Genomic DNA, 25,127 nt, shown 5'->3' with positions numbered 1-25,127 from the left:
GGTAAAGGAAATGTTGTTCCTCAAGCATAAAATAACAGTGAGTGTAGGGTGCCCCCTGCCTGGTAGGAATGTATCTTCTAGAAGAGCTACCTCTTATCCTTACAGCACTAAAGTCTACATGTCTATCTGGCCCACTCCACGGAACGGTCACTATTAGCACATTTTGACAATATCCTACAAGAGGGAATTGAGGGACAGCATGGCTCTGACACATGGCACTCCCTGGGGTTTAAGGGTGCAGGTAAAAAAGGGGTACTGCAGCTAAGAATACCGCAGAGAATGATGGCACCCTTCTGTCTTAGAAGTGCCCGTGATGATGGCCAGAGGAATAGAAACATTCATGTTGGTGACAGCAAGTGCACACACTACGACAATGTCATTAAACCAGAAGGTGGGGCTATACAATTATCCCCACATCTAGTTGGATATAAAGGCTTGTTCTTTGTGGAAAATTAGCCTATTTTTACCTATCTGTCAGGTGTAATTGACGTTGCTACCTATCGTTTGTGCTAGCAAATATGGCTCAAGTCACCACCTATCATAAGTACCAAGATCAGTAAGGTAGGGAAACAGCAGCAAAAAGAGGCTGGTAAAATGGGTGGACAACATATTTGCAGGCGTCGGTGTGATGGCACCACCAATAGGGACTGTTCATAACACTTATCGAATAAATGAGTTAGCTAGGATGATCCAAGTTATGGCTTATTCAAATGCTGCTGCCCTGGGGAATATCACTGAATAACTATGTTAACAGCAAATGTTATACAAAATCACATTGCCCTGGACATCATCCTGGCCAGGGAGGGAGGAGTGTGCCAGGTCATACACCAGTGGTATTATTTCTATATCCCACACAGTAGCAATAACATAAAGGAGGCAATAGGAAATATACAGGAGGTAGAGCAAAAGGCACATGACATATAGGGGAAGACATATGGGTTTTTGTGTTATCCTGGTTGAGGGGTGTGGCTGGTGGAAGCTTTGCTAGTTGGTGTGCCGATATTGGTAACATTACCTGTCCTCGTCCAGGAGGTGCCATTATTTCTCTCCTCTGTTGCAAGGGGCTATTTTCCAGGGGTGGGTAAGGCCTCAGCAGTGCAGCAATATGTAGAAATAAGGGAGATATACCAGAAACCACGTCCACTAAAGCCAAACATATTGGCCCAGGAAAGGGCGGTAATCATACAGGACCAGGTGCGGATAGGAGTCATCATTGATTGTCAGAGTAGAGGATGTGGAAGTCATTTTATCTTTCCTAGGATCAGTTTGGTCCCTTGCTCTGTCCTGTGATAGTCAATGATGACAAGGCCTGCAAGATGTGTCCAAGGTCAAATGATCTCAGATAAACTAATCTACTCTGCTAAACAGCTTGTAAGGCAAGGCTTAAATAGCATGGTATGCATTGCCTCCCTTTCCCAGAAATAGCAATAGTTAGACATATCTATGACCATAGATAGCCAAAGACCTAGGGACCTGCCTCTTGATTTGGTAGGAATTGTGCAGGATCATCGAAATTACGCATGTACCAGGCCCCCCTTTGGGGCATGTAAGCAATTTCTGTATCACACTTTTATCACAAGTTACCATCTCATTTTGATGTGCTGGATAATTTGATGAATTTGTAATTTCTATACTTTTAGATCAGCGTCATGCTATGTATTCGGTTATAATGCTGAAGTAATCTTTATTTCTGTTTGATGGTTGGCTGTGCATTTTCACACCTTTGTGGTTTTCATGAATAAAACATCAAGTGGAAGCTCCGTAAATTGGGTATGCAGCTGTCAAGCATTTGTGCCCATGAATTCATGTATAAATCTTTGGCTATGAAACTTGACAGTTGTGTGTGTTTCTTTTTTTGAGATGCTACAGTCAGAAGAAAGCAGGGTAGGAAAGGTCTAATACGATTACTAGCAGTAGGTGGCAACAAAGAAACAGCTTTGCCTACTGTACCTCAAAGGCAATCTGAGTTTCTGATTGAAAAAGAACTATTATGACATAGTTATATATTAACAAGATACAGCAACCGCATGAAAAAGGAATTTTAGTGTGTATGGCAAAGGAAAGGCTACGTGACTAATAGTGTTTATTTTATATTTGAAATGGTCATGAGGGCCAAACATGAAAATTAACTGCATGGACTACAGCGAAACAGGGTTAAACAGGTAAGTGGGTTGTGGATGCAAAGGCATGTTTTGTAGAATGGTAGCTAGGATCCTAATTTGGTAGTTGCTTAAATGGGGTGATCAACTACTTTTAGTTTGTTGGGGGAGCTGGAAAAGCCATGGATTCCCCTCCCCTTTTATAGAGGAGGCAGGTTGGTAGGGATGCTAGTGGATTGTAATAGGAGACATTGTGGTATGAGACTTAGGCATAGACCAGGTAATAAGTGAGACAGAAATTATTGGAGTTAGCAGGGGAGAGGAGCCTTACAACTGGAATGGGTTTAGGGCCACAAGATAAATGGCATTTGAGGACAAGCAGGCTTCATGGCTAGATGCTAGGGACGATGACCTAGGATCAGAGGAATGATTTGAAGGGACTTTAAGTTAGGGAGCCCAGAAAAGATCGAGGTAGTAATAGGAAATGTCTCTGAAAAAGGACAGAGGATACGGTGTTAGAGGCAAACGGGGTGAGTTGATTTATTTGGTGGTTCGGTGGTTGCACTTACCTCAATGTATTACTTTACTTTAAGGGACATAACTAGTTTGTACGGTTAAATGACATAATATGTAGAATATAAGGTTTATCCTGCCTCTTTAATAAAGTGATCATTTATACAAACTCCAATTGAGACTGTGTGGTGTGTCCCTCTTTAAGAGTTGTAATTAGGAATATGATAAAGGTTTTAAATAGGTAGACATTTGGAGAAGTTTCACAAAGCAGAAAGAGAAGGCATATTCTACTCAAACAAATATAGAGAGTCTTTCAAAGTACAGTATGCATGGCTTGAGGTATATTTACTAGTAGAATTTACTCAAAATCCTTCCTGATGATACAGCTATTTAGAACAAGACATAGTAACAGCATGTTAGGGCAGATTAATATCCCAATAGACATTACATATAGCATTCCTTCTTCAGGAGTGAAACATCCAGAGACCTGAAAGGAAAGATCGAAAGCTAATAAGATACACAATCATTAAAGTAATTTGGGATACTTGAAATTAGATTGGACAAGATTTATTATTCACATCTGTAGGAGGAGTGAAAAGGAAAAAAGAGATTGGTAATAACTAAATCTACATTACAATTTGAGAAAATGTTTCTCAGAAACAAAGTATTTGAACAGTTCAACAAGACACGAAATCAAAAGAACCCAAAAAAATGCTCAGATTACCTATAAGTATGATTCATTAATATCACCAAATAGCTAGTCAAATCTGTGGGAAAATATGGGGCAGTTTTGAAATTGCAAGCTAAGCAAAATAGGTCCAGAAATAATAGTGACGGCATGGATTATTCAAAGTTGAAAAGAACTTAGGCCCTCATTATGAACTCGGTGGGAAAATCCGCAGAGTTCGGCGCTAACGGTCGACAGAAGAATGCAGAACCTCCCGCTGGCCACATAAAGAACATTCAGCTGAGCTGGCGGGTGAAAGCAGTGTTTCCACCAGGCGGCTCAGCTGAATGCAGGGCCTGAACACGGCAATGTAGTAATGCGGCGGGTGCAGAAGCACCTGTTGCGCATTTCATTGCCTGTAAATTGGGCAATGAAATGAGCGACGGAGCTGTACATGGGGGCCCCTGCACTGCACCTGCCAAATGCATGGACAGTGCAGGGGTCCCCAGGAGGGCCCGAGTTACCCATTCTGCCAGCCTTGTCCTGGCGGTATAAACCACCAGGGAAAGGCTGGTGGAACCTGACTCATTATCCGGCGGGCAGCGCTGCCCTATCGGATATGAAACTCCACCACCGCCAGACTGGCTGGTAGCAGAAGCCTGGCGGTGGGGGAGTTTCAAAAGTGGTGTTTCTGCCACGTTTATTACATGGCGGTCTGGACCGCCATGCCTGTGGTGGTAATTACCGCCACCGCCGGCGTGGCGGCCCAGACTGCTATGTTGAGAATGAGGGCCGTACTGTAAATGAAATGCATTGAACAATATTTTTTTCACAGTTATGGAAGGCAGTCACACAACTGTTAAGTGGATCATGTAGATGATTATTGTAATATTTTTGTTGATAGGCTCAAATGATTACAGAAGAAACTTGAACCAAAAGAGCTTTTGGAGAATACCATATACATTGGGGACATTTAGGCCCATATTTCTACTTTTTGACGCAAAAATATTACCACCAGCTAATGCCATTTCTTTGCGCCGTGCGGGCATCAATTTTATACTTTGACGCACGGCAGCCCAAACCACAGGTGTGAGTCATTTTTTTTTTTACTCAAACCACTGCGTCACGTTGTAAAGGAAAACGACGTTAACGCAGCGAAAATGACTGTGAGCCGGTTTACGACAACGCAAACCGGATACGCGCCATTTTTGATGCAATTGCGGCAAAAAGCACTGCAAACACTGCAAAATGTGCAAAGGAGAGCCAAATTGGATCCCAGATGCTTGCAAAGACCCCAGGAAGATGACAACATACCAGGAACCAGCCAGGAGGACCCACATAAGACCCAGGACAGGGAGAAAAAGAAAAGAAAGTGTCGCTTCAGTGCAGAGGAGCAGGAAATTCTGGTTAAAGAGGTGACAGAACACCAGCACCAACTGTTTGTCACCTCAAAGTTGCCAATCAGTAGGAGAGAGGCAATATGACAAAAAATTGTTGACAAGATCAACAGTGTGGCAAAAGTACGGAGAACAGTCATCGAGTGCAAGAAACGCTGGCATGACTGCAAGCGCAGGACCAAGGGAAAGATGGCCAGGAACAGGAAGGCAGCACTGCAGACTGGAGGTGGGAGTCCAGCACAGCAGGAGGGCCTAGACCACATGGAGGAGATGGTGGCAGCCGTCATCCTTGAGGAGATCATCACAGGGATTCAAGGTCAGGACAGCGCAGACTACCAGGAGACAACACACATGCAGGGTAAGTCGCATGGGTAATTAAAATGCACAAATGTTAACTGTAAACAGGGGGGTTGGACATACCTACTACACACTGCATGTAAGTCATGATATTCATGGAGTGGAATGGGTAAAGGGGCACAGCACGGGGGCATGGCCCATTCTGAGGAAACCTGGGGCACACTACTACACAACACCAACCATGCCAAGAATGTTGCAAAGGTAAAGCCAGGCCAGGAGGGCACGGTACAACGTAAAACTGGCAGCCCGTCACACGTCAGCCAGTATTCTACCTACAGTAACTCGGGCCCAATTAACAACCTCTGGCCATACCTGCAAGTGTAATATTGACAACAGTTGCCACTACCACCTCTGCTGTGTGCAGGTCAAGTTGCTAATGGTAGTAACGTCCCCATGGCTCAAACACACCCAAATTAGAGGGTTCAGGATGACAACGTTATCAATCCCCTGAAATCAAGACAAATGTTCCAATCCAGTCAAATGTGATTGTCCAAAGTTGCTACAAACATCAGCCATTGTCATTAACATTAGGAGGTACACAGCACTAATGTCATACTCATACTGCATATGTCAGGGTCCACCCTGTGCCTGGGTCACAATAGCTCCAAAGACACCATGCAACATCCTAAATGTCATTCTGCTCAGACAACAGCACTGAGGGGGAGGACACATGTAACTGGTTACAGAAATACACCTGCACAGTCAGAGGTGGAAATAGAACACCTGCTTTGACTATCAGTGCAATCCAATGTACCACACATTCCCCAACATCAGCAGTACACATTACCAATGCTGACATCCCTATTGTGCCATAACAAAGCTAGACATAGTATATGCTACATCTCAACTACATATAGGTGGATGTGAAAGATCAGAGACTGGGGCAGGTCCAGATTGTTAAGTGTGGTGCTAGTGCCATCAGAGCACCCACAGCCAGTGAAAGGCCTCACCATGAGAATGAAAGTAGACAGAAGGTTGAGTAGGACAAGAAGGTGGCAATTCACAATTTGGCCTGAACCAACACCTAGAGGATGTGATGCTGACAAGTCCACAAACTGACCACAATGCATGTGACATACAAGTGGGGCATAGGCCTGGGAGAATGCTAATATGAAAGACAGGAACAATGAACAGGAACCAAGATCACAATGTTAAAATAATCGGAAGGCAGGCATGTCACATTACAAAGCCCACAACTAAAACATACTAATTGTACCGTATCTCATTGCAGAGGACGATGGCTCTCCTACGGATATGCCTGTCCTGGACTTCCCTGCTGACATGGATGACGAGCTGACAAACATCAGCCAGCAGACCCTCCAAGATGTCCTTGGAACCCTCCAGGACCCCACCTTCAGTCACAAGGAGGAGCACAGATACAGCAGCCATCACAGAGGGGCCCACCCACCACCCCAATTGTACTACCTGCCAGCTCCAATACAGCTGAGGACTCTGATGACCCTGGCACTAGCTTTGAGCGAACTGTAGTTGGAGTACAGCGGGAGCTGGCCAAGGAGATGCGGGTAGGGATGCACACTATGGCAGCCAGCCTAGAGGGGGTGCGTTAGTGCATGATGTCAACTGAAGAACAGGCAGCAGCTATGCAAGGGCGAACAACAATCTTGCATGAAGTTGAAAAAAGGTTGAAGGAAATCAGCACAGCTGTAATAGAGTTGACCCAACACCTACAACAACAATCCTGTTAACGTGTGCACAAATGCAATATTGAACCCCTCAGGGCCGACCTGGCTGCCTACCACCGTGATGTGGCTGCTGTTCTTAAGAACCAGCAGCTCCTCCTTGCTGCAGTACTGCCCTTAAGACCCCCACAGATAGCAGCTACCGGGATGTCTGACTCCATGTCTTCAAACACTGAGGTGCGTGTTGCCCCTTCACAACCACCACCACCAAGGGCAGAGGAGACTACACACACATCAGAAGATGAAGACGTGGAGCAGATCACCTTCACCCGTAAGAGTACCCAGTAGCACTAGTCCCTGCCACATGGCCACCTATTACCAAGGTCCTGTGTTTTGTGACATGCCAGTCTTGCAACAACTGTATGTACTCAAGCACTGTTATTCAGCCCACTGTTTATCTTGTCAGCCGGCCCTGTGATTGTCTCTCACTAACTGATTGGCAAACCCTGCCCTCTGCACTGTCTGACACTTCACCCCAGCATGTCCAATGACATGTCCTTTTGCACTTGTGTAGGATCACAATGGAAGATGTCACACTAATGGACTCACAATCATGGACAATGTACATATAGCACTACAGCACTTTTAAATAAATAGTACTTACCCAACAACTTTGTCTCTGTGTAGTGTGACACATCAACCGTGATGGCCATCAGTGATGTTAACCTCAGGTCAAGGATCATTGATTGTCTATATACCTGACCTGAACGAATCTTGGCTGATAACTATGCACAGTGGCCTGGATTGTACCATCATCTGCCCTCCCTTTGGGTTATTTCTGAGGAAAATATAAACTATACACCAAAATGCTGTGTTGTACAGAATAACACCTCCTCAAGGGATGTCTAAGCCAGAAAATAGTGCCTTCGATTGTTACTGAAAGTCAAAACTTACGTATGTGATATTTTCGCCAATTTTTACCTAACACACACCAAACAGCATGAAGAGATGTGTATGAGTTTCCATAATAATAATTAACTGTGCTGAACATTTTAACAAATGATATCTGTGAGTTATGTATACCATACTACATGAGAGCATACTACCACTCACCTTATAAGGATTTGCTTGGACATCAGGCTGCAGGCTGCAGGCAGACTTAACACAGTGTCCCCAATACCAAATCTGGTAGCAAAGTATGTGACATTGAAAACGTACAGCACAAAATAACCACACTTTGGGATCCATAGTAACCATGAGTGGTGGGTGCAATGGATGGCCGAATCTTAGCTAAGTAGCTTTGGTGTAGCTGCCAATGTAACAGCTCAGTTGGGATATGGTTGCAGCATGGGACACAAAAGCTAATACAAAAGAGACACTGTTCACTCATGGCAAGGCCCTGATCTACTAGCATTTGACACATACTGTAAAGGGTTACCTAGATATTTATTAAACTGTAAAAACAGAAGATAAAACCAGGGGAAACACCTAACCTAATCTACTCTAACTACACATTACCCACAACTGTCCCTAACTAACCTAAGCTAAACTTAATTATCACATTTAACGAAATGATCTAAACATCAGCCTCCTACCCCCCTTATAAGATGGGACACATGGAGGAGAACAGATACTAACCTAAACACATAATATCTATTACTAAAACAATATATATTTTTTGTAATTTTTTTATTTTTTATTATTTATTTTATTCATTTTTTCATTTTTTAAAACACCAAAACCCCAACATTGCCCCCAACCCACCCACCCTCACACATAATAAAAAACTGTTGAAAAAAGAATGAAACCCCCACCCCTCACCCATCCCCCACCCACTACTACTAACTAAACTAACAGCCTATACTAACCTAACACTGAGCCGCCTAAACCCACTAAGTTAAAGAACCAGGAAAGTGGAGGGAGGGGAGGGAATCATCTCTGAAAATAAGCCTACAAGTTGACCCTCCTCAGGGTTTTTTTGATGGCACGCACCCTCCGGTTAACTTTTGCCACCTCCTGCTGCAGTCTGGTCTTTTTCCGTAGGACACGGTCCAAGTTCCTTTGCATCTGGACAAAAGCTGCAGGGTCTATGGCTGCAGCAGGGGTGGTCTGGGTGCCAGGGATGAAGTATGGGCCCTTGTTGGTGCCATGTCTGTAGGCTGAGGTGCAGGTGGTGCTGTGATTGGTCCTGTCGATGGCCAGCAAAGGTCCCAGCTACTGTTGGTGCCACCTGGGTGGTAGTGGTGGTGCTGGCTGTGGTGGACTTGGTCAAATGCCCTCCAAATGGCTCAAGAAGACAATACATCTAATGTACCTGTAGCAGCCCATATCATCATACAGATCACTGATAGTCCCGGAGTAAGTACATGGCAAGCCAGCCTACACATGTCCTATCATCAAATAGCACATCCAAACCCTACAAGATGGGTAACAACTGGAATGACTTTGGCATCATTGTTCTGGCACTTGTCAGGTAAAAATCATGCTGCATATCCTCCACCACTGACAGGCCAACAAATTTCTATGTTCTGGATGGCAATCTAGGGCCACAAGATCTGTGAGTTGTAAATGGAATTGCCAGTATAGAATGCATGTGCTAATCATGAGTGGGTATCCTAGGTTTGGACAAGTGATTTACTGATTTACATGTCTGTGTACCAAACTTGGATCATCAGTCATAGGTACACTATTCACAACCCTACGCCTGTGCCGGGGGGGGGGGGAACAAGCAACTAATAATTTCTAACAACAAGGACACCCAGGAAGCTTTAGAAAGCTGTACATGGGTTTGGCCAGCACACCACTGATAAGGAGGAACTCCAAATAGGATACACCTAAACCTTGGACAATCCCATCAACACTTATCTTTGGAAATGCAGACCAGTGTCAAAATCATTTCCGACCAGTAAGCCTTGACTTACAACAAACAGATAGATGCAATCACACCTCTGGCCATGAGCTACATGCACACCTAGGCCATTGTACTCAAGTGCCTCATACTCGTAGCACAACATGTGGAGCTACATGCTGCTAGGAAGTTAAACATACAGTCAAACATGTTCATTAGTGAATAGGGAAGCTGAAGTCTGTGGGTAAGACTTTGGCATCCCTAGTCTGGGAGAATCAGGGTCTGACTGGCTGACTAAATCACTAATATGGTCCACTGCTACATTTTCTGATTTCAAGTTTTATCCACATAACTCATCCCACAGACCTAGAATCCCAAAATATGAAATACGACAAGGAGTGGACAACTCAAAGATGCTGAAAAAATCATACTCCACTCAAGGAACAAAACAGATGATTGACCAGCGCATCACACAGGAGTCAATCACACATCATCAGCAAACACAACACAGAACAGAAATATCAACACTTACTGGAAATGTCTGGGTCCGCAAATCGAGCCACCTTTCCAATAGTGTGGGGTGCGGGTCCACCTGTAAGACATGAAAGGGAGAAATGTGCTCAATGTCTGTGCACAGTAAAACACTTCAAAATACAAATACTATGTGTAATAATAACTCAGAAAGTAAAGCCTCTCAGACATGATGATACTGCATCCTACATACCACTACAAACATGTACAGACCCGGGGACTCCAGTGAGTGATACACACAGATCCGCACACATGCAGTGGCCCTAACTATCATGTGGTGGCAAACATGCTCCTTCATTAGTGAGCAGACAAAATGATGGAGTGTATTCCTCTCATCATGTGTATCCATGAGAGACATGCAAAGCCCCTTTCCGTGAGGACTGCAACACCAGTCACCCAGACATTGTGACTAAGACCAATTTTAGACACACAGGTACAATGTGCAGAGGGCCAGGGATAGTTGTTAGCCCTCAATTTATATCACTTTCTTCATTTGATGTGCCACAGCTATGGTGGGTTGCACCAACCATAGAGTTATGAACCCGTGTGCATACCTTTTGCCAGCCATCCCTAATTTAAATGTGGCACTACAAACTCAAAATATCAGTCTAAGATGTTACCTGAGGTAAGCTATAACTTGTCACGTATGTGTCAGAATCCAGTTGAGACATGTATTCGAAAACAATTGAGGGACACAATATTTCTTGAAAATTTCTGGATTTCCAAGATATGTTTCCTGATACACTCACCGACCACATATGAAACATATGTTTGAGCCATATTGCCATCATCAATTGACGTGAAGCCAGCACTAATTTTCAGGCTCCTGTTGTGACGGTAATGTGTAAGAAATTTGTATACCTCACAGGCAACTGAGGCCCATATCTATAATATTTTGCACCGCATTTGTGTTGCTGTTTGAGACAAAGGCGGTGCAAACTTACAAAATACAATTGTATTTTGTAAGTTTGGGCCGCTCTTGCTTCAAAGCAGGTTGCAATTGCGGTGCTAACAACGTAGAAATATGGCCCTGTATGTTTCACTAGCATTCCACATGTTCAAAAACATTGCCGGCTGAATATGAAAAAATCAGCTACTGTCACTACAGAGCATTTAAACGTGCACATTACTCTGATTTGACTCACCAACAGGGCCACCAATCACAATCCCCAGGTGGTCCAGCAGGTCTTGCTCCCTGGCAACAAGGTCAGCCCAGCGGTGCTTCAGCTGGTGGTCATTTTGCAGTGTGTTTTATATTCTCTGCAGATGGTACAACACCTTTGCCCACCAGAGCCTCCTTGCCTCTGTGTGATAGCCTTGGATCACACGACCACCTGCCTCTATCATCATGGGTAGGAAGTGGCACACCAGCCAAATAAACCCACCTAGCTCCTCCTCTCCCATCCTGCCACGACGAGGCCTACCCAACATTATTGCACCAAAAATGAAAGAGGGAATAAAGGGGCACAAAGGAGACTAGAGGGCAAGTAGGACAGGAAAATGCAAAATAACTAAGAACACAGCCCAACTGTACCCAAACTACCACCTCCCACAACAGACTCCCAACACAACAAAGACAAATGTTGACAACACAAATGACCAAAACAACACTCAGACGGGATACCACAGACAGTTATTATACACAAAAAGACAATTTAAAGACCATACTGGAGACAAAATCACAAAATGCACAAAGAGACAAGTCTAAACACAGCCACACAGTCAGGAAATATCACAGACTGCAAAGTGAAAGTGAAAGTACACCCACTGTACCAAATCTGTAAACAGGATATCCTATTACATCACTTCCTGCCTCAAATGGGGTGCGTTTTTCTTGTTATGAGTAAAAATATTATGACGCTTACAGTCTGTGCATCATTTTTTTTTACGCACATGATTTCAAATAACCCCTCATCCATATTGTTAAATATGTTTCATTTTTTTATTTTTTTAAATCTGTTTGTTTTTAAACACCAAATACATACAGATACAATTTTGAACTTAATTGACAAGTTGCACTCTTATTGTATTTCTGTAGTTGATATTCACTTACACATCAATATTCTTGTGCGATATTTAAATGTTGTCATTGCATGAGATTTAATATATATATGATATTAAAGTGAACAAATTAAATATAAAAGAAAGGAAGAGATATAGAAAAACAATTAAATTAAATAGAGTACCTGCTCAGAGGTTGTCGCACCCCGGGAGAGGAAATCTTTCCCCAAACGGGTAGCGACGTATATTATCAGTCGTTCCAATGATTCAAACGTGATCAACCAGAGGGAAAAAGAGAGAGATCGGATATTATGGGGATCTCCGTGGTGTTTGTATAACATAGTGTGGATCCTATGATCAGACGGTCAGAGCATGTGTAGCATAAGTATATGGTGTCTGTATTGCCGAACAAATGTCAATGGGAGAAAGACTTGCTGCATTGGGCTCGAGCCGAAGCACAGGTGCTACAGTCCCTCCAAGAAAAACGGGTTCTGATCAAGGGGTTGGACACATGGAACACCTTCATTGTCAAAATGGAAACTAAAGATGACGCAAGACCTCCTTGAGACACTGGCAGACAAGCAAACATAAGGTTAGGGGGATGACCGGGGACGAGCCCAAGAGCAGGCGTTAGCCACGCGGCTCGGGAGCAACAACATTGCGTAATAACCAAGACTAAATTGAACCCATGTAAATTGCGCGCAGCACGGGGGTCACTGCGGGACCTGGACACAGACACACCTTGCCCACCACCGATGAGTAATAGGCAACAGACATTACAGGGGAAATCAGAATATGTTTCATACTTAACCAATTTAATGGGGGTACAGTGTGGGAATTACCGCTCAGGGCCAATGGATGTTTCTGGGCATTGTGCGTCATATTTCGACTCATATGCGTCATTTTTAGACGCATGTGCATCTTTTTTTGACGCATGCGCCAAATTTCAGTCATTAACTGGGTTTGGGTCATTTCTCATTTTTAATGGGACATGACAGTTGTGACAATACAGAGATATGCTGATTGCACCCACATTGGGCATAACTGTGTATGGGCACATGTGACAGCTCATACCACTGCGGACCATGATCCTCTACTTGGTATACCACATTTTCACTCTTCACTGACGCAATAGATGGCTAAACGTGTGGGATACAATCATGTGTTACCCAGTTTGGGCATGTTTTGTGTCAAGAGAGGATAGCAAGGCGACACAACTCACTACAATAAATCAATGCCTATGGGTCAATGTGCGTGATTTGGCTACTACTATTGTTGACCCACTGTGTGAGCATCACAAAATGCATTTTTGCTAATCTGCTTGTATGCATGTTGAGTCAAAGTGTCCAACCCTCAGATGCCAGTCAGTGTGGAAATGAGAGAGGACATGTGTTAGTCATACACATAGCAACAACTGCTCTGTGCACTTCCTAGGTGTTTTGGAACATAAACACCACCAATGACAAAGCATGCACTGGATAGATAGCAGACGGTTGTTCATGTCAATTTCCCAAAACTTAGCCATCACATGTCTTGGAATGTTGGATACTACTTCCTAGGCACTTGTTTGTTAACCCACCATGAGTCAGGCATGGAATCATACTAGGTGGTACCGTGTTGTGACACGGAGTCCCAAATATAATACACAATTGTAATGTTACACCACGTTGGAGTCATATAACTGAGCCATATCTCTCCTGTGGCAGTGGAGAACCAGCAGACCAAGCAGCACTTGTTCACATATTTCCAGTGGTAAAATGCACAGATGTGTCTGGTTCATGTGTGTGGGCCAATGTTTAGCCTGTTTAATTATTGTGGTCTATGTTGTCACAGTTACGTGCAGGTCTAGTCATGAGTCTGTGGAGCCATTTCCTGTATCTACAAAGTATCCTTCACAGATAAATAGAAGGAAAGGCAATGAGGATTTGAGAACACACATGGGGATGGTCCAACCCTGTCACTGCAGCCGTGTTATGAGACTGTCAACAGGGCAACCCTGGTGTGCTGACAAAGTTAATGTCTCAGGATTCTTATACCGGCAGATGTCCTCACATAATTGGTACACAGGTTGGCCTCTAAAATTCCCACTGCATCTGGGAACATCAGTGCCTCTGTGCTGATTAATCTCACAGCTATTCACCACACACGCCCCATCAATATGTTGGGAGCAATGTGAATCAGCGTGTGGACTGTCTGGGTCCTAACATGTGTGGACATTTCGTGCACATTATCTGACATTGTTTGTTGTGCTGGAGGCACCATACAAAATCCAATCATACAGCCATGGTACACTGTCACAATTTGTCAATCATGCATACATGAGACCCAGGCAAGGGATAGGCCATGATTCGGCTATTTGGAGACAAGTTCACCCCCAGGGTACAATAAATAAACTGATTATGCTATACAATGTATTTGAGTATGCATTGTAGACCCACCTGACACAATACCCCAGGATGAATATGAGGGTTGGGAAAGCAGCTATGATACAAATGTAGGCCCAAGGAACCTTTAGGGTAACGCAAAGACAGGAGCCAGTCAGGCTAACAGGACACAGGGTCAATCAGGATCCAAACAGTTCACAAGGTAAATGCACAGTGGTCAGACTGAGACTGGTCAAAGGAGGAACAGACAGTGGAAACTGAAAACTGTGTTTGTCCTGTGTGTTGGAACGTAATACATTAACCTAAGAGCTGTGTTACACAGCTGATTTATACGACAAGGCATAACAGTGTTATAGATAACATGGCTGCTTCTATGCTGTTCCAGTTAGCTGCAAGGGCAGTGCATGTTCAAATGGCTGGTCTCCCTGGAGGTGCTCACAGGTGTGTGCAGCATCAGTCTCTCACAAGTCCTGTAGGTGAGATTCAAGTTCAAAGGGCAAACAGTACCTTTCACATAGGAAGCAATGTACAGGTGATAACAGGTCCTAGAGACTACAAGCCAGTGCATTATTTAACCTGACATCCATGCATACAGAAGTACAATGACTATGGCATACCATACTAAAGAGGGAAGCACACTGGATTTACATTGTGAGTCTAGGAGTGTGTAGAGGAGGGATTATCTGGGGACACATATTCCCCATATTCCCATTCCAGGGACCTCTGAAGAACGGTGGGGTCAGACCAGGAACATGGGTGTGTCTGGACTTAGGACATGGGCTGCCATGTGCAGGGGATGTCATGTGAGCAATGCTAGTCATACCTGGGGCACTTGTGCTATGAATTTGCTGCTTATATGGAAATCTAGTCACACATAGTCCTTGCAAAGATAGGTGATGTAAGACTTACTGCTGTTAAGGGTCTGGTCATACATTCCTGTTACCAATGCAATAGCACATCCACTGCCTCATGTATGAGGCATTTTTTTACCTTATTGACTGATGGTGTCTTAGTTGAGTGCCATATGCTGTAATGAACCATGTTGCCAACATGTATGTGTGAAATAGGTGTGGTCCTCGGCTATTGTCCTTCAAATGTGAAATGTACAGGATATATGTTATTTACAGTGTTAGTGAAGGTGGCTGTACATTCATACGCATCAAACTAATTTAGGAATGTTCTGTGTCATAATCGGTATTTCAGCAATGCTCCATGAGGCTACACTCTAATTCTGATAGTTAGAGATAATATTATGCAGAAATGATTATCCAGACCATGATATAGTGATTAGTATAGGTGCTTATTTACATATGGTAAGACAGTGGTGATGGGTGAGTAGAGTTAAAAGAAGTTTTGGGCAATATGTTGTCTCCGACGCAATCCTGCAGCTGTCTTTGGATGGTCCCCCTCATGTTGATGGACAGCATCCTCCTCTTCCTCCTCTTCAGACGTTTGTGGGTCGGATTCATATAGGGGAATGTTCCTTCTTACACATATGTTGTGCAGGATGGCACAGGTCAAAATTATTTTGCACACCATTTTTGGTGAGTATAGGAGTCTGCCTCCGGTGATGTCGAGGCACCTGAATCTTGACTTCAGGATGCCAAAGGTCCTCTCGACTATGGTGTGTGTCCTCCTATGTGCCTCATTATAGGCACGCTCTGATGTTGTGCTTGGGTTTGCAAATGGGGTAATGATCCATGGCTGGATCCCATACCCCTGATCAACTGAAAGAGAAAATGAGTGAGAATATGTTGATGTACCTTGCACCATAAATATCACTTTGCATGGCAGTTGTTCTCTTGTGTTGTCTGTGACTCATTGGTGTTTGTGTTATTGTGTGGATTCCTAGGCTTCTAGGATGTACCATCAGCACTGGGTTGTTTCCTTATCTGAACGGGTGTTTGGCTGTTGACCGGATGTCAGCAGTATTCTTGTAGAGTTGCAGTACACTGTGTACTCCCTTGCATTGTGACTTGTGAAATAGGTGTCCCTGTGTCTTAACTGGGGGTGAGATGATACTTCCATACACAGAATCAATTTGACAGTGGTGGTAACACGGTTGCATCTATATACCCTGGACATCCCATGCAATTTCACATATGCAATAGAATTATTTAACCATCAGTGAGACCCTTAGATATTGCAAGGTGACAATGTGCAAAACATCTCTGTACGTTGTGAGCACTGACGTGTTAACAATTGACTATGCTCTAATAACACATGTGTGACAAGTTCACTGCAGACCTATTTCTCTGCCCTTGCCAAGTCGACTCAGGTTGTAACGTGTACCTATACTACTGAACATGTTCTAGTTCAGATGGCTAACTTGGTTTTGAGGTTGTCATTTAGAGTTTCAGAAGGTCTGTATGCCAGTACATTTGTTGTGTGTTTGTTAATTTGTCACAATGCGTATGTGTAGGAATGTGCACTTACAATATTGTCCCTTCAATACGTGTTCTTCGCACAGTCCACTTGCTTCTTGGTAGTGGGCAATGTGAGAGCAGGAGTGATGTGAGATATTGGTACAGCCTCAATGATTGCACGTGACCTTCATTGGAGTCATCATCATGCTATGTGTGTCATGGTGTTTGACCTGCAGCAAAACACATTACACACCCCTTACACAGTACATATTGGTTTGAAGGGTTTTGGATTGAGTGTTATTGATGTGATATTGAAAGATGAATCTTCCCAAATGTACTGCCAGTTGGGTCCATGTCTTTGTGATTGTGTTGTTTGAAATGTTTCCCTTGTGTCTGTGGAGTGGCATCTGTTGTTATTTAGAAGTGTCATTTGCCCCTAGGTGTGTATGTGTTGGGTGTCCTAGAGGGTTGCTGGGCAGTGTGTATGTAAGTAAGTTTCTGTACTTACCAACAAGTAGGCCATTTCCATATCGTCCATCCTGGAAGTGTTGATTGATGGTGCAGTGACAGAAGATGAATAAATCATGTACACTCCCAGGATACTTTGCCACGATGTTGGTGATCAAACCCCGGTGATCGACAATGGCTTGCACATTAACGGAGTGTGTGTGCTTCCTGTTGCGGTATAGATGTTCGGTTGCAGCAGGTGGCACAATGCGTACATGTGTGCAGTCAATGGCACCAAGGACGTGTGGGAAGCCATTAATTTGGTAAAACCCCTGTTGTGTCTCCTGCTGCTTTTGCTGTGTGTTGGGGAAGCTGATGTGGCGGGGTGTGAGGGAGATGATGGCATCCAGTACCTTGGGTAGGAAAGCGGAGAATGATGGCTGTGAGATCCCAGCAGAGTATAAATATCCCCCTTATTGTGCCATAGATAAGTGAAATAGCAGAATGTCACTTGACAGACCATCATGATTGTAGGAAATTGTGTCGGGCCATTTGTGCTGGGTGTAAGTAAAACAAATTGGGTGTATTGCATTGGCTTCCTCAATAGACAATGATCTTCTGCTAATTACATTCTGCCTAAAATTCTTGATTGACTATAAGAACATATGAAACCTGTTGAATGTATTCCCATGTTGCAACATTGCCTTTGAATATAGCTTCTTAGTTAATATCCAAACATGATTTTCTTTCATTAATAAAGCCATTTGAATTATGCAACAATGGATAATTAAACTGTACATCATGGTTGAGTGAATTATGCATTTAGAATAAACTAATTATGAGGCATAACACAGCACATTCTATTTTAAGGTTGTTTCACTATTTTTGTATTTCGGAGTGGGTAAGATTTACAAACTCTAAAATAGATTTAGAAATGGCTTATGAATCATTCTTTGGAAGGGAGTTCTGTTGGAGTCCCTTCTAAATAGTGACTCATTACCCCATAAATCAATGGTTTGTTGCCGAAATTCTGATTTCAAACCACTGATTTATTAAAAGCTTCAAAGATGGACCAGTGACAACTGCCACTGAAACTTTAAAAATGTTTACATTTTTTTGCAAGCAGCCCTGTTTCCTATAAGGTAACTGGACTGCATTAAAACATGCTCTCTCTTATGGCAAGCAATCACAGGGATGGAGGAATGCTGCCTCTTTAAGGCCACAAATCATTAGTTGCGATTCATTATAGTAAATCACAAATTTGGACCTGCCTAAAAAACATTCTTTAAGATGGGCAGTCTGTGACTCACCTCAATTCCTTATGCTGAAAAGTGACCTATTAGTACATAGGTTGGTTAAAAAACATAAATTTCTGTTTGCAAAAAGTAGAGTCACTTAATTCAACTGCTTTTTCTGTCCAGAATGTTAATACATCCATCCAAAAATACTTGGGGCCTGATTAAGAGTTTAATGGCCTTGTCACCGCTGTCATGGCGACGGTGGAAACTCTAACTGCCGACTAGGTGGTCTGCCAACCAAAGTACATGTTGGCATTTAGGTTAACCAGAGACCGCCGAAGTCTCGCCGACACTGCCAGCCATTCACTGACCGCCTGACGGCGGTATAGACAAGGGTACCACTGTCCACATTACGATGTGCCCTTCCATTGAGCCGACTGTGGGAGGAGGCTGCCTGCTTCGAGGATGGTGGAATCAAAGGAAATGTGATGCTAGCTTCCCCATTTCCTTCTTTTTCATCAGTCTCTCATGTGGACCTCTTCATCCAGGACTCCTCTTCACAGCATCAACTTCACCCACAAAAAAAAAAAAAACACAGGTATGTACTTTTTATATTTTTCTGCCATTGACTGGACTGGGCATATTTGGCTCAGTCTCCAACAATGGAATGTTACATGTAAAAAGTATTTTTACACATATGTCATGCATATGTGTACATTGTTGTCAAAATGTACACACCTGCATGAACACAGATGGAAAAATATAACTTGTATTAATGACTGCATCCCCTGTTAGTCTACTACCATCAGGAACACCGCTGCTGGCCAGCAGTAACACTGTAATATGGCAGGTTGCATACCGTCGACTCTGTGGTCTTTTTGGGACCGCCGCCTTGGTGGTATGGTGGTCATACCGCCAAACTCGTAATCAGGCCCTTTGTCTGGGAAAGCAAATCAGAGATTGGAGGCAGGATCCTATGAATGTCACTTGACATAAAGTCTTATATCATGCTTAACCAAACTGAAGAAATGGTGATGCCTACCTGTAGATATCATAGGCAGAATATTTATCTTTAAGATGTTTGGATTTCCCAGATATACATTGCCCAAGACCTTTAAAAACACAAGTGCAAAGGATGTTTCATGAAAGAGAACAAGAAGCTTTGAATAAACTATAAAATCTTAAAGGACATACATTGGAAAGGTGAATCCCCACTTTGTATTGAATCCTATCTTATTTTAATAGGAGCAGGAGTTAGCTTAGCCTTCCGGCTTGCAGACTTGTGCCCCCGTCACCCAGTGACTTTCACACTACTTGGTTTGTTCTGTTTTAGCACAGTTATTTAATTATATCGTCCCAAGATGGCTGCATTGTTTCTAGTTAGGAAAATGTTTTAGTTTTAAGTTATCAGTGCCACACTGCAAAGGCGTCACTATCAGCGTCAAAGATAAATAAGATGTGGGTATTCACATTAGGAACCTTCCCACTTTGTGCTTTCCAGGGAATTGCCTATGTAAATGCCACCCCAAGCATGTCTTCTAATCTATTGTTTGGGAACATACCTACTCAGGGGTCCGATCAGATCTGTATAAATACATCTCACACAGACAGTTAGAAGGATTCCTACCAGATGCCAGCAACACTATTGATGCTACACGTCGCCTTGATGCTGATCCAGCCTCCGTGTCCCCACGGAGTCTGATCTAGAGACCTCATTCCAAGGTAACGAGGATTGGGGATCTTCTCATGGACAGGGCATTGGCAGATTAGGTTTAACATATCTAGCTTTCTTCAGGTTAGAGAGTAGGTTCATCATATTAGGGTATTTGGACATATTTTACATCTCGTCATTTCATGGTGTTGCAAGATGGTGGGGGTCTGTGTATTAATGACTTTCGTCTTTACATTTCTATTTCTTGCACTGTTCATTATCCTAATCATTGCAGTCCATGCAACTTATGGTAGATTGCAGGCTTGTTAATAAAACCTATTGAAAACGTTACTGCATCTCCTTCATTGCCTGTGTATCTGACTGAGACATGTTGTTCATGTGAGAAAGGAGTAATCTCCGTTTAACCTCTACCTCCCTGAGATGTCACACTTTTGAGTCCATGCGTAAAGACTTCTACAAATCACCTTTTACTGCTTAGGTTTCTGGTGAGGTACTGCTTGTGAGCTGGAAGGGTTGGGACAACAGTTGCGACTTGTTGTAAGATTGGCTAAATCGCCTACAAACATAAGTATTGTCCTCCTTAAACCAGCAGTCTTGCCTAGAGCAATCTATGACATGGCACCACCAGCGATGATGTTTAGGCCGTAATTTACAGATCCCCTGACTATCACTGTCTCACATACAGCAGGCACCCTAAGTACCATTACACAGATACATCCATGGTCTTGGGGAAGATCCTCCTCAGCTGAATGGGGGGGCACCTAATTAGGCTGTAGGTTGTTCGAGCTCAAACTTTTAAAATGATTTTACTCCCCCCTCGGTGTTCCACCTCTTTATCCAAAAGACAATATGGCCATCGCCATAGATATTCCTGAGGATGCTACACAAGCATTAACATTACACCTGGTAGCGCATGGTTTCACAGATGAGGGCGGGGATGTCACATTCATAGTAGAAGCTAGTGAAGCCTACCAAACAAAAACATTCTACTCTTGGGTCACTTTTCCTGGGGAAGACCAAAGATCATTCACCTTCCACACATATAGAAATGCATACATACCTCAACGGTACCAAGCATACCAGTATCTTGAAATTCCGATTACTTATCAGGAACATCAAAACTGGTTTAATGATGATCTACCACATGTAATACAACCTGTGAGATTAGGTCCCTTAGGTAATGAAGGACCGACGTGGCCTATGTTTGCCACATATAACCCACACCCTGGTGTACTGAACATGCAAGCAGCAGATCTACGCAATCTATACCTCGAGCTAGTAATATTATACAGACGACTTATTCAGTTCGTAATGCAAACTCTGAACACAACACCAGCAAGTCCAGCACCACCAGCACCTGCTGGTTACCAATTAGCTATTACTGGGATTAATCCACAAACAGTACATTCTATCATGGGCAAAGTGCCCACAGAATGAGAGAAAATCTTGTTCGGGATAGCCCAGAAAACAAATCAGGTGGAAGCTGTGTTTCCCCATAGAGGACCACAGGAAAAACCGAATTCTCACAATGTTTTTGCCCTTCGAGATGGTTCCCTTGGTGGATGACTGCACCATATGGGGTACAGTCATTGCTGCTATATTTACTACTACACATGGTACCCTGACACTTGCCAATTTACCGGAAGTGTTAAAACAGATTCAGAATGATCATGGGGCTGCTCCAGCCCAAGATTTGGGGATTAAGTTAATGTGTAACTTCGAGGCAGTCTCCTCAATAATACTCAGCAACATTAAAGGGGAAGCTGTAGCTTTGGCCATACGCCAGTGGCTCCGAGAGTGTTCTCTCACCCGACAGGGTTAATGACTTAAACATACAAATTGAGGGAGATGTAGAGTTCACCATTGGTGTGATATTTTGGGATGAATTTAGTTATGATATCCTACTGGCTAAAAAGGACTGGCTACCTGAGCACGTTTGCAAGCTCCCATATTGGAGCCTTCTTTCTCTGATCTTGTTCCAGAGGCGGTAAAACAAGCCTATGCTATCCGTTGGGCTTTAGCGCAGGCACCTGCACTATACCGCAATCAGGTAGGTTGGGACAAGGATTCTCCTTGTCATGTAAAACCAGTCAGGTCTACCAGCCTCAGCCACAATATCCTGTTAAACATGAAGCTAAAGCTCTGCTGAGGGAGATCCTCACTCAGCTTGAGTACCAGGGTGTAATTGAACGCTGTGTCTCTGCAATGAATAATCCATTATTCCCTGTTGCAAATCCAGACCATTCGTACAGAATAGTCTTAGATTACAGATACTTAAACAGTCATAGTTGCACATAAGCAATACAAAATTCACACAGCACCACACTAATTAACAACATAGTGCATAAAAAATACAAAACAACATTGGATATTTCAAATGTTTTTTTTCTGCCAGAATTCAGCGCACAAAAGTTGGGACCTGAATGCATTCTCGTTTGGCTCGCAAAAAAACGTTTGTCATTTGTCCCAAGGATACAAGAACAGCCAAGGGCTGTTCTCAGCCCATGTAACATCAATATTGCATGATATTGACCCAGAGGCGATGTCCTATGTGGATGACATCTATCTCACAGATGACGACTTCAACATTCATCTTGCCAGGCTCGACTAGATTGTTTTAGGATTGGCAGCCCTTGGCTACAAATTCAATTCCAGAAAAACGAAAATGGCCTTTCTCAGTGAGTTCCTTGGATATGAGCTATCAAATGAGTGCAAGAGCCTGTCCCCGCACTTCTTAAAGAAATGTGCTGAACTTCATGCACCAAATACACTCAAGAAGCTACAGTCTATACTAGGTTTCTTTATTTTTTGCAGAACCTACATTCCTGATTATGCATCAAGCCACTTTATGACCTAATATGCCCTAATTTCCCTAAGAATCACTAGACAACAGAACATACACACATCCTTAGAGGATTGCAACAAGACATGCTAGAAGCTAAACACTTACACACACATGATAATAAAATAAACTTGGTCATCAGAATAATTCCTGGTGCCATTGGGTTTACCGATGTCACCTTTAACGGAGGGGATGCAGTACCCATAGGATATAAATCACATTTATACTCCTATGCAGAACAGCGTTTTGCACCCACAGAAAAAATTCTAACAGCAGTACAAATGGCTGTCATTAAGGAGAGGGTACTTGCCCAAGGGAAACGCATTATTGTTTTTACCCCGGAGCCACACCTAGAAGCTGTCACCAATACTAGCGTTCCCAATGCTAACGCATTGTGTCCACGCTGGTTTCAGTGGGAAACTTCCCTGACTGCATGGATTTTGATTACATCTTTCATGCAAAACTTCAGACACAAGAATTTCGCCAGTACGAATAGGAGTACCCTGCACCTCTAGACAACTTGCTGCTTGACAGATATCACACTGTCATTTACACTGATGGTTCAGCACAATCAGCCGTAGGTACTAAGCATCAATACTCAGCCGCATGTACAAACATAAGCGGAGTGATGAAAGATGGTGATTTCCACCCTAAAAATACCTGCACGCAGACCCTGGGAGACTGCACAGCCCGGCTTGCTGAACTCAAAGCCCCTATACTGGTGCTAGAACACACAGAGTTAGGACTACTCACTCTCATTGTCTGTGACTCATACTACTGCGTCCAGTCTTAAAATGATTTTGTTAATCATTGGAAGTTGAACAGGTTTAGAGATTCAAAAGTGAACACCCTAAAACACAGAATTCCTTAGGGAAAGGTGGCTGATCTTAAGAATAAGTTATCCTGTGTCCATGCAATACATACATTGGGCCACCAACGTGTGGAAGTACACATTATTGGCAACACTTTGGCTGATGAAGAGGTCAAATCTGCAGTAGCTATGGCTTCTGTGGCTGCAGTGATTCATTCTCAGATGAGAATGGATAATGACATTCTGACTGCTGTTAAAACTTCGGCTAAAGGCAAACCTCTCCCAAAAGCATACCCTACAAAATACTCATACCATATCAGTGCACAGAATGTTGCTTATACAACAATTCCTGGGGTTGGCGACCTATCAATTCCCAACCAAGTCCAGAGATTAGATCTCATCAAAGCAGCTCATGAGGGTGTTGCATCTGCTCATGCTGGTGTCTTGGGCACAATATCACTCTTACAGGAACGCTTCTGCTGGCCAGGTCTATACAAACAGACGAAGCAATGCGTCCTTTGTTGTGACATTTGCCAACAAATTAAAGACTCCAACATCAAACGTCCTCCGCAGACATCCCTCTTAGTGTCCAAAAGGCTACTACAATGTGTGTACCTGGACCATTGTTGTCCCCTTCAACCTGATAGTACAGACAAATACATCCTATTTGCTCTAGATTATTGTTCTAGATTCCTGTAGGTGTGGTCACAGCGGTCAGCTGATGCTTGAACTGTTGTAAAATTCTTGCTGATATTTACCAGTACATATGCGGTTGCAGCATTCCACTTGGACCAGTGCCCTGCCTTTGCCTCTAAGGCATTCAGGGACACCCTGGGCATGATGTGTGTTGAACTTCATTACTCATCACCATACCATCCCAAGTAAAATTCAGTTGTGGAGAGAAGAAATCAAGATCTAAAGCAGTCCTTAACAGCTAGAGTATTAGGTTCAGGTTGCAGTTGGCTTCATCACCAATATGGTTGCCAGAGAGCACTGAATAACCTGCCAAGACGGTCCTTGGGGGGACGCACTCCTTATGAGGTTTTCTTATGGATACCTATGTATGTCCCATATCTTGAGGGCCCTAGTTTGGCGGCAGCAGATGCACCATTTGACATAAATGAACATCTCACTGTCTTACAGGAGCTTCAGCAATTTCGTGATGATAACTCATCCACCAGTGCTGCCACTTTAGGAATAAGGGATTAACCAACATCTTCAACTGGCTGGATTCCTAAAGTTGGGGATCTGGTTTGTGAAAAGATTGCTGTGAAGAAGGAATATAGCCCATCTTACAGAGGACCGGCCCCAGTC

Source organism: Pleurodeles waltl, chromosome 2_2, assembly GCF_031143425.1.
Source record: "Pleurodeles waltl isolate 20211129_DDA chromosome 2_2, aPleWal1.hap1.20221129, whole genome shotgun sequence".
Taxonomy (NCBI): domain Eukaryota; kingdom Metazoa; phylum Chordata; class Amphibia; order Caudata; family Salamandridae; genus Pleurodeles; species Pleurodeles waltl.
This window is presented reverse-complemented; position numbering follows the sequence as displayed.